This window comes from Lynx canadensis, chromosome C1, assembly GCF_007474595.2.
Source record: "Lynx canadensis isolate LIC74 chromosome C1, mLynCan4.pri.v2, whole genome shotgun sequence".
Classification (NCBI taxonomy): domain Eukaryota; kingdom Metazoa; phylum Chordata; class Mammalia; order Carnivora; family Felidae; genus Lynx; species Lynx canadensis.
The window spans coordinates 174,364,265-174,375,551 of NC_044310.1; the positions used below are offsets into that span (position 1 = coordinate 174,364,265).

The window sequence follows — 11,287 nt, forward strand, 5'->3', positions numbered from 1 at the left end:
GAGAAGAGTAAATTAATATTATAAAAAGTATAGTTTAATAACACAATTTCCCACTTCATAGATTATTTTATTTTTAAATTTAGCAAAAATGTTTATGATAGAAGATTCTAGTCAGAATAGTTGTATGACCAACAAGCAAGTGAAGCCTAGAGTTACAATCAGACCAGCAAGCACCAACTGATGGCATAATCCATTTGAACAGGAGCCACATTTTGATCTAGTCTATTGAATGTAAAACAAATACTTAAAGGTATCAGACCATACCTTTAAAAAAACAAAAACAAAACAAAACTTGTGCCATTCAGCAAACCTAATGGAAAGAGGAACCAAACAGTAATATGTATGTCATTAAAGTTCTCCAACAACATTCTTTAATTTTTTAATTAAAAAAATTTTTTTAATGTTTTTATTTAATTTTGGAGAGAGAGAGAGAGAGACAGGGCACGAGCGGGGGAGGGGCAGAGAGAGAGGGAGACACAGAATCCGAAGCAGGCTCCAGGCTCTGAGCTGTCAGCACAGAGCCCAACGCAGAGCTAGAACCTGTGAACTGCAAGATCATGACTTGAGCCAAAGTCTGGATGCTTAACCGATTAAGCCACCCAGGTGCCCTTCTCCAAGTATTTTAAAGTTTTGCTTTTACGTCTATAATGTTAATTACCTGTATTTACATTAATATTTAACCCCTTTGATCCCTATGAATATCTTATATAATTTTATTAACCCATAGGCTCTGAATTAAATTGCATACTCCAATACATTTTCAAAGACAGTATTCATTTTTTAGTTTAAAGATTAGAGGAGATACAGATAAAATGTCTTGAAATAATCATGCACTAGAATGATGAATTAAAAACAATCTAAAACTGTTTTAGGAAAGGATTTTCTTAGGTTTAAAAACTTTGCAGTATCTCAAAATTGACATGTTTCCCTTCTGATGTAAATACTATGCCTTTATACATAAAATATGACTCTCTGGGCTGTAGATTTCCTGCTTGGGTTCTGCCCTCTGTGTTTATCACACAATTTACAAAGTCATTTTGTGACTAATTTCCAGAGCACTGAGTCACACTGTGGCTGTTGCTTATCTTTTCTTTTTTTCCTACATGGCACTGTTTGGCCTTCATTTTTTGGTATTACTTACACAAATGAGCTTTTTCCATAGTTAAATAACTTTGTCTCATTATAGTTCGGTGGTTGTGTACTTTCATATTATGTGCTTTTATTGGCTACCAGAAGCAAATTTTAATGTTTCATAACCAACATGAATATGATAGTACATCATGTAGGTATGTGATCTATTGCTTTAATTAACATCATTGTACTACAAATAGTGAAATGATATATATTCTTATTTAAGTATCTTAGAATGTGAGTTCTATTCTTCGAAGGCTTGTAAAGTATTTCCTTAGAGAGATTAGTTAATACAGGCATAAAATATTTAATTTAGTTTACAAGAATTCTAATGTTTATGCTTCATTTTAACTACCAACAATTAAAGGTAATGGAAGAAGGTTCTTTAAACATAAGGCTGCCAGGGAGTCTCTCAATCATATTTCTTTATATGTTAATATATACTATTTAAAAGTAAACCAAATCTTCAGAAAATTCCAATTAAACACACAATTAGTAACAAATTGCTACCACAAGCTAAGAATTACAAAAAAGACTACATCTCACCAACTTCTTACAAAAATGTTCAAGGTCTTCAAGCATAAATATATACTGCATATATATTTGCATTAGAACTAAATGCAAAGTGCTGAGAACTTAATTTTGCACTGAAATATGAGTTTACTTTGTTTACAGAGAAGAGTCAATTTTCTTTATAGGGTTACAGACAATGGTCCTCCCCTACCAGCCTTTACCTCTCAGTACCCTGTTTTTCTCCCAAGAAAAAATAAATAAAGGTTATTTCTCATGGGCTAGAAAGTATATTGCCAAGTACTCACGAGTCAAATCTCTGAAGAAAGTTCTTGGAAAGATTTTTTTCAAAGCGGAGTTGAGGTTATTTTGTTTTCCCTTCCAGGCACTGAAGAGAAGATTTATCTTTTCTACTTCTTTTAAACAGATCAAGAAACTGGGGAGTGGAGAATAGTGAAAGAAATGTAATCTGATCCTACTAGCAGTGAAGGGCGAGGTAAGAATTTGATGATTATGTAGCCCAAAGTCGCTCCTGTCTATTGGAGCAAAGAGGGAGCCCCAGAGCTGGTTTCAGAGATCACAGGCAGTTGGGAATAGCCAGGCTTCCTGTTTAGGTCACTCCAATAGTATTTAGGCTAATTTCGCCAAACACTTTGAAAGGCTTTTCTATTATGGACAAAATGAAGGAAACAGAATTCAGAATTACTGTTCTTGAAGAACTATATCTTTCACTTTCCAGGATTCTTTTTATAATCAGTTAAAAAAAGAAAAAAACACTTTTCCCCTCAGAGCTATATATTTTTACAATATATATTTACTATTACATTGTTACTTAATAAAATGACCTCTTTTTCCAGTTTGTTTTTTCTTCAAATTATTTTATCCACATTATCGGTATACTTAAGAAAACAATCTGAGGGCTTCTGAAGTTTCCTAGGATTAGAGAATTATCTATTGCAGAATGATGGGCTGTGAACCCTGAACCTCAGCTCTTTGCTAGTTTTGCAGCTTTGGTCAATTATTTAAACTCTCTGAGCATCCATTTCTTTTTCCCTAACATAATAATAATAAAGGTTTTTAAGTTTGATATATGTAGTAAATGGATTAATACATATATGTATACGTATAAACATATATAAAGCACTTAAGACACGCACCTTCAATAAATGTAAATTTTTGTGTTTATTACTATTGTTTATATTATGATAATAATGATATTATTTCACATAATTTGTAAATTCTTAAATATGTCCAATTGTTCTGCCGTAAGTTGCTGTCATGAGGTTAACCTTTAGTGTTTTCTTTTTTTTTTTCAATATATGAAGTTTGTTGTCAAATTGGTTTCCATACAACACCCAGTGCTCATCCCAAAAGGTGTCCTCCTCAATACCCATCACCCACCCTCCCTTCCCTCCCACCCACCATCAACCCTCAGTTTGTTCTCAGTTTTTAAGAGTCTCTTATGCTTTGGCTCTCTTCCACTAACCTGTAGTGTTTTCATAACGGAATTATGATCATATCAGACTAAGATCACTAAAGATTTCCTACGATTTCAGAATCTACTATTCCATTAAGGTTTCAGTCATTTGATCAAAAAATCCATCAGTTTCCTGTTTTTCCCTTTTTAGATTGTCTTTGTGCCTTTGGCTTTTCTTTTTTTGTTTGTTTCATTCCTTTAATCTTTGTGTGAGGGGTAACTTTTCTTCTTCTGTATTTTTAATATTTATTGAATAATTATTAGGGGTCTAGCACATAAATAACCTCATTTAATTCTCACAACTAGCTTATGAAGAAGGTGCCCAGGACAGGCCACCCCAAGATGGCTCAATTTGGCATGAAGATTATTTTTTATTTAAAAGCACTCAAAACTCAGCAGATTCAGAAAAGACTGTTTACCTTCCCCACGACAGCCTAAAAGGATTTAGACAGAGGATCTGCTTCGGAAATAGAAGTTATCACTAGAGATAACTACATTATGATATGAACTAGGCATGGTAGAGAAGAACCTAGCAAGACCTGTTTGATCAAAGTCTCTAGGTCCTATTGTTTTTGATAGCCCTGCAAATGTTTGTTTACCGAATATACTCTTTTTTATCTTCCAGTGAATTGCATGCTTTCCGTTTGAAGTATCAGACCCCTAACCGCTCCTTAGTTCAGAGTGACACATATACCTCATTTTGCCTGTCTTTGGAATTTCCATGTCTGTGTGGATTTCCCATATGTACAAAATTAAATTTTATTTTCTCCTGTTTATCTCATGTCAATTTAATTCTTATTCCAGCTAGAAGGACCTTGAAGGACAAATAAAATTCTTTCCTCTAGACAATGGTGTAGGAGAGAAAAAATAATTTTCCCTCTACCCTTCTAGGTTCTTGGGTGAGACCACCCTATAATAAAAGATTTACAGGGAAAAACAAACAGAAGTTTAGTAACATGTATACCTTCTGTATACATAGGATATACCCAGGAAAACAGAATGACTCCTTGAAGTGGCCCAAGCTACCATCTTAAACATCTCTAAAGACAAAAGATGATGTTGGGGGTGAGTGAGCCAGTTATGGGAGACTATCAGGAAAAGCACAGCAAACAAGGATTAGGTTGCTATGCAAATTTAAGTCTTTGCCTTCTCCACTGATAAATTTCTAAAGATTTAGTTATTCTCTTCTTCCTGACACACAGAGGGAGATGCCTGTACTGATGGGGATTTCTTGTATAAACGTAAATGTCCCTTAATAAAAGACAACTTCTCCTTTTTCTTTTTTTTTTTAACTTTTTAAAATGTTTATTTATTTTTGAGAGAGAGAGAGAGCATGAGCGAGGGAAGGGCAGAGAGAAGAGGAAACAGAACTTGAAGCAGGCTCCAGGCTCTGAGCTGTCTGCACAGAGCCCAACAGGGCTCGAACCCACAAACCCCAAGATTATGACCTGAGCCGAAGTCAGACGCTTAACCGACTAAGCCACCCAGGGGCCCCGATAACTTCTCCATTTTCAAAGCTTTTCCTGTGTCTGTTGTTTTTTTAAAAATAATCACCCTAAGTAAGAGATACAGACTTTCAGTTATGGAATGAATGTCATGAGGATAAAAGGTACAACATGGGGAATACGGTCAATACTATTGTAATAGTGTTGTAATAGATGGTAGGTAGCTACACTTGTGATGAGCATAGTATAATGTTAGTTCAATCACTGTGTTGAAACTAATGTGATATTATCAGCTATACTTCAATTAAGGAAATTTAAGTAAATAAAAGTTATAAAGCAAGCCAATGAAATATTAAATAAAAATAAAGCCTTTCCAACTTGGCCAAAAAAACCAAAAGAAACAAAACCAAAACAAAACAAAAAACCCCACAACAAAAAACAGCCTAAAATAGTCCTTATGCCAGAGAGGCATGTTTTTGGGATGACAAATCCTGCTCCCTTCTAATGGCTGTTCTACAGGTTTTGGAAGGTTAAGTATAGTTTGTGGAGCTCTGATGCACATTGTGTGGTCTGACTTCAAAGTGCAGATGCTTAAATACTCTTTTGTGTTTTCTCACACCTATTCTGTACTTCATACCAAAAAAACCCAAAAAACAAACAAACAAAAAACTTTGCTGTGTGCATTAAAACTTTGGTTTTAACAATGAAACTTTGCTGCATAATTACCCCTTATTACCTCAGACTCTGCCTCTCAAGCATATTCAGTGTTCCCTTCCTACTCACATTTGTGAGGAAATTTGCCTGGTTTTGGATTGGAATGAACACTGATTAATTTGGGGGCTAATCTACAGGCTTTTTTGGGGTAGAATTAAGCTCAGCCAATCAGATTTCTTTTTTCGAACTTGAACTAAGAGCTGTAGAAAAAGTATAGAGTAGGTGCCAAGCTCTTAACTAAAAAGCTGACATAGAGAAAGAGCTGGCAGCTGTAATGATATATGCAAGATGATTATGTGGAGAGAGAATGATGAAAAGAATGACAGAGAATGTACAGCCTCTGAGAGGAGATGAGAAAGAATGAAAGCAAGACAAGACTGGGAACAGGAGAGGTGAGAGAGGGTGTCTGAATTCTACAGCAAAGTCCCTTGCCAGGTCTACTTCCAGTTCTCCTAAGTACTCAAAAACACACATCCTTGTAGTACTCAATCCCTGTTTCCCTTGTTAAAAAGATAACCAGAGGCCCAAAATGGCATCACTTAGGCCAAGTCACTAAACTGGGGCTTAATACCTAATTGCAATTTCAACCTCCCCCAGCAGAAAGGTAAATCTTAACCTGTTAGTCTGGAATTTCCTGATAAGCACCAGTGAAGTAATCTGTCACATGGGCCCTCACACATCCCCAAAGGCAGATAAGATAATTCACCCAATATTGACCTCCTGCCCTTCACTCTAAGGAAAAGTGACCTTGCCTGGAACAATCCTTTCTTTTGTTTTACTTTCTTGTTCCACCTACTTCCTATAAAAAAACGTTCCATTTTGTACAACTCCTTGGAGCTCTCCTCTATTTTCTAGATGGGATGCTGCCCAGTTTATGAATCGCTTAACAAAACCAACTGGCAATTGGTTAGATTCATATCTACTTGGTTGAATTTCTGCTCTTTAGCACACTAAAATCTTGAGAAATCTTTTTTATTATGTAAAGAACTTTATTTGAAAGAGTGGCAGCTGAGCCAAAATTAATTTCCCAGAAATCATCAATTTCATATTTATGTTGCATCAGTGAAAACTTTTCACCATTTTCTTCCATATAACTTACACAAACTGGAATATTCTTGTGCGGAAGAGAGCCTGGGGACATGAAGGTCAATTATTATTAAGATAAGATAGTCTGTCACTACCCTGCTTTGTGGACTCACATTTTGTCTTCTCTGAGGATTACGTGCACTCCCTCTTGTAGTTCTGCCACCAGCTTGCCATTCCACTGTGTACAAGTCAGTGTAAGTCTAAATTAGTCGGATAAAAAAAGTTTTCTCACCAACAATTTGACTCTTTGCCATTGTATCTTAAAGTTCTTTGTATCTAATCAGCATCTGGATTTTCAACTGCCCACCTAATACTAAGGTACTTTCCTTTTCATTCCTTACCATTCTGTTCACTTTTTCTTTCCAACCACCACACAACACAAATAACATTCCAGGCTCTTACTAGGAGTTTGTTTAATTCATATCCAAGCTAGGAAATAGTCTTTTTTTTTTCTTTTCTTGTTCTATATATCAGAAAACATTTCCTAATTTACCCATTAAGAATCTTTTCCATTAAAATATACTGAATGTTTCAACAAGTTCAGGTAACTAACTAGATGAGTGAGACAAATATGGAAGGAAATTAATTCCTTGAAGGAACTATGAGAAGAGTACACTATGAGGAACTATGAGAAGAGTTCTCTGCTGTAGGACAGAGAACAAACTTAGGATGTCAAAAACCAAATTATACAGAAGTTTTGATAAACATCTAAAATGAAATTAAGTTGTATCACATTGAACAACTATTTTATTCATGTCTGTTTACTCTAAAGTATGTGAAAGATTAGACATTCTATTGCTTTATATTTCAGCCAATTACTTATCACAAAGTCACAAAGTGTGACTACAAAGGTCTTGAATTGGATTCGTCAAGGGATGAGTGTTTGAGCTTCAATTCTTTGTCTCAGCCTTCATCCTTTATCTAGAATATAAACCATGGACAGCTTGTAGTTCACTTTCCTGAGAGTGAATTTCTGAAAACTGATCAGCAAATGGAAACCATACACATTTTCAGATTTCAAATGTAAAAAAGAATGACATCTAAATTTTATCAAATTGTATCCAGAGAAACTCTGTGTAATAGGTATGACACATACAAACATGGGTACAAAATTGCTTCTATTTATTTTATTATGAACAAAACTAATTAAATCTCAAGCCCCTATTTTTACTGATATGAAAATTCGTTTTGGTTTGGTTTGTTTTAACCATGAAGTATCTCAATTTTCTTAATTTCTGAAAGGAGTTTTCTAAAAGCAATTCTTCTCATAGGGAAGTAGGGGCTTAGATATATGTCAGGGAATAAGGGAATACTTAGCTTCTTTGTGTACTTTTCTCTGTGGTAAATTATATTATTTGTTCAAACATATTTGCTGCACCTCCCACAGAGTCCTTCCTTGATAACCAAGAGACAAGAGGATATTTTCCCTCCACATTGACATCAAGTTTTGCTATATTGCTAGGTTTGGTTCATAGAATGAGCAGATAAAAAACAAAGAAGTAATAGGTAAGTAGATTTTTATGAGTTTTATGAGAAGTTTATGAATTTTATGATTCTGTAGTTTTGTTTTTTTCATTTTCTCTGACAAATGACTCTCCTGACCCACATGATCCAGATCATTCAACGCACAAAGGTGAGTGAAAATAAACGCTTTCTTGCTAAAAACCCTGTAAATTTGGGGGTACTTTGCTATCAAGTGTTAATTTAAGTAGAAATACATAATATACACTCTACTTATATATCTTCTTCCCTCATAGATATATTATCTTGACTGCATCCATATTATTATATTACATAATCTTGAATACAGAACTATGGATACCTGGTTACTAAAATTAGACCCCTGGACCTCATTCCTTCTGTATTTCTGGAGCCCTACTCCCTTTTTTTTTTTTCCCCCTTTTTCTTCCTATGCACTTGATTGTGGGATATGAAGTATTAGGGGGGGAATGCTTTCTGGAAATTTACTGATGGTAAACAACAGTATAAACAAAATTAAGCACCAATCAATTTGAAATATGTTGTGGATTAAAACAAATTCTTGTTAGCAGTATAATCATAACAAAAAGGTTTTTAGGAATTTTATGGTCACAAGCTGACTCCATCTACAGAAAAATAAATTCTCCTCAAACTAGACTGAATTTTCACATGGAAATCAGAATGAGTGCATAAATGCAAACTTGAGAACTGGAATCATTATGTTACTTTTGTTTTGTCTGGTTCATGTTTTAATTAATAGTATATATTTTCTAATTTTTTTTTATGAGAATGGTTATTGAGAAGTAGTGGTAACAGTGGGAACTTGAAGGTCTACTCATGGTTGAGGGTTATTTAGCATTCTCAAGAGAGTCTCCACAGGACTCTCAGTTATAACTTACATTATTAATAGGCAGACATCTTGAGCAAATGATTTTTCTCATGAGACAAAAAAATATTAACTAAAAAAATAGGGAAAGCTAAATCTTTCTATCATCTGTGCTTAAACATTGCATTTCACAGTTATTGCTACTTATTGATATCTTTATTTATTTATTTTTTATTTATTATTATTTTTTATATCTTCATTTATTTTTGAGAGAGTGAGAGAGAGATAGAGTGAGAGCAGGGGAGGAACACAGAGAGAGGGAGACACAGAATCCGAAGCAGGCTCCAGGCTCTGAGCTGTCAGCACAGAGCCCAACGTGGGGCTTGAACCCACGAATCATGAGATCATGACCTGAGCTGAAGTTGGACACTCAACCAACTGAGCCACCCAGGCGCCCCTACTTATTGATATTTTTAAAATGTAATGTCTCAGAGGAAAAACAAAACAAGTTGAATTCCTAGCTTCTTCTTTCTAGGTTTTTAGAATCAGATATTCTATTAGATAGCATGGTAAGATTAGTTAGAACTTTCACTTTCATTAATGTGATATTTTTACTAATCATATTTAGTTTGTCTAACTCCTTCTGAGAGAATCTGGAATGTATATCTGTATCTCTAAAATGTGAATAAAGAGTAAATTCTGTTGCTTTTCATTGATATGTATAAAATTCATCATACATCTACCTCTGTGAAGTAACTCCTATGGAAGTGACATGACTGTTAAAAAGGTATCATACAATCTTAGGTCACAATAATTGATCTATATCATCTAGCATAAGGAAAGTAATACTCCCACTTCCCTTTGCAGTATTGCAGTATTTTGCTCTTATATTTGGACCATAGTTTAGGAGAACAATTGTCAAAGCAGAATGTGTTCAGAGTAGTGAGATAAAACCTAGTTTTTTTTAAGGCATACACTTTAGATATTTTAAAAGTACTTATGTCTAAAACATTTTGATTAAACCCAGAATATTTAATTTTCAAAATAGAAACTGAAAGGTGGGGAGAGTCATTGTATTTATTATCTTAAAGTATTCAGGAGATGGTTGTGTAGAAATGACAGTAAATTTAATCTAGTTTGCTCCAGAATAATTAGGTGAATGAAGATAATAGGGACATATATTTTTAGCTTAAAATTAGGATAACTTTCCTACCAATTATAGTTTAAAAAGATAGGATGAGCTGTTCTATGATAAAGAGTATGTTCACTCCTAGAAGAAATAAGGGAGGGAAAGTGACATGTGGAAGCTGTTCAAAAGACATCCTGACATTAGATGAAACAACTGGACTGAAAGACCCAGAGAATTACCTCCAGTATTCAAAACTCTTGAGTCCTTCTTATGCCTTGATTAATAGTAAGGATAATATAGCTACACATGTAAAAAACAATAGTATAAATAACAAACATGACAACAATAGTTAATATTTATTTAAGGCTTACTTAGTGCCAGGTATTATTCTGCATGTGCCATATTTAAGACCCATCTCATGATGGTGTCCATCACCATCATGAGATGGGTCTTATTTTCCTATTTGAAGATAAAGATAAATGATTCATTCATTTGTGCAAATTCAAGCAGCTAATTAATGAAAGTGGGATTTGAATCCAGATAGTTTGAATTCTGAGCATATAGTCCTAACTATTAGGTAAGACTACCTCTCTGTTTTAGATTATGTTACCTTTCTTATATGTTTCCATAACCATAATAATAAATACTTATTGGGGGATCTGGGTAGCTCAGTTGGTTCAGCATCCAACTTCAGCTCAGGTCATGATCTCACGGTTCATGGGTTCTAGCCCCGGGTCAGGCTCTATGCTGACAGCTCGGAGCCTGGAGACTGCTTTGGATTCTCTGTCTCTCTCTCTCTCTCTGCCCCTCCACTTCTCATGCTCTGTGTCTGTCTCTTTCTCTCTCAAATATAAATAAGCATTAAACATTTTTGTAAATAATGAATACTTATTGTCCTTCTTAGTAAAATAGAAAAAAATTTTCACAAAGCCGCATTAGTACTTTTTAAAATTATGTATAATCTCTAACCTATAAATTCTACCTCTATTCTAAAAAAAAAAATTACATACTGTTTTTGTGCACCAATAGATATTTACAATATCAAGTGCAAGATTTTTGTACAAATGTAAAAAACAATTTAAAAATCAATAAATATGGCATATATAAATACATTGTAATATCCATTTGATGGAATACTATTTGGAAAAGTAGGTATTCATGAATATGTATAAACATGTGAGAACTTAAGAATATATCAGTAAGTAAAAAATGTGGGGCACCTGGCTAGCTTAGCTGGTAGAGCATGTGACTCTTGATCTCGGGGTTGTAAGTTTGAGCCCTATGTTGGGTATAGAGATTACTTAAAAATAAAATCTTAAGAAAAATTCAAAATCAAGAATATCATTTACTTAACTTTGGAAATACACACAAGTAATACTGTATATTTAATAAAGATATATATGTAGTAAAAGGACACACATTTATTTTGGTTGTTCTAAAAAGGAAAGGAGAGGAACACAACTGGAAAAGGCTATAAAAATTGTTCACCT

At 34.2% G+C, this 11,287-nt stretch overlaps 1 protein-coding gene across 2 annotated transcripts in view; it reads right to left on the reverse strand.

The window, feature by feature from the left end:
- The window catches only part of TFPI (tissue factor pathway inhibitor), a 68,410-nt gene extending 66,207 nt beyond the window's left edge, over positions 1-2,203 (reverse strand). For both annotated transcript variants that reach the window (XM_030324589.1, XM_030324590.1), the window contains exon 1: positions 1,950-2,203. The gene's annotated coding sequence lies outside the window, so the exon portion shown is untranslated. The remainder of the gene's footprint in view (positions 1-1,949) is intronic.
- Between the last annotated feature and the right edge of the window lie 9,084 nt (positions 2,204-11,287).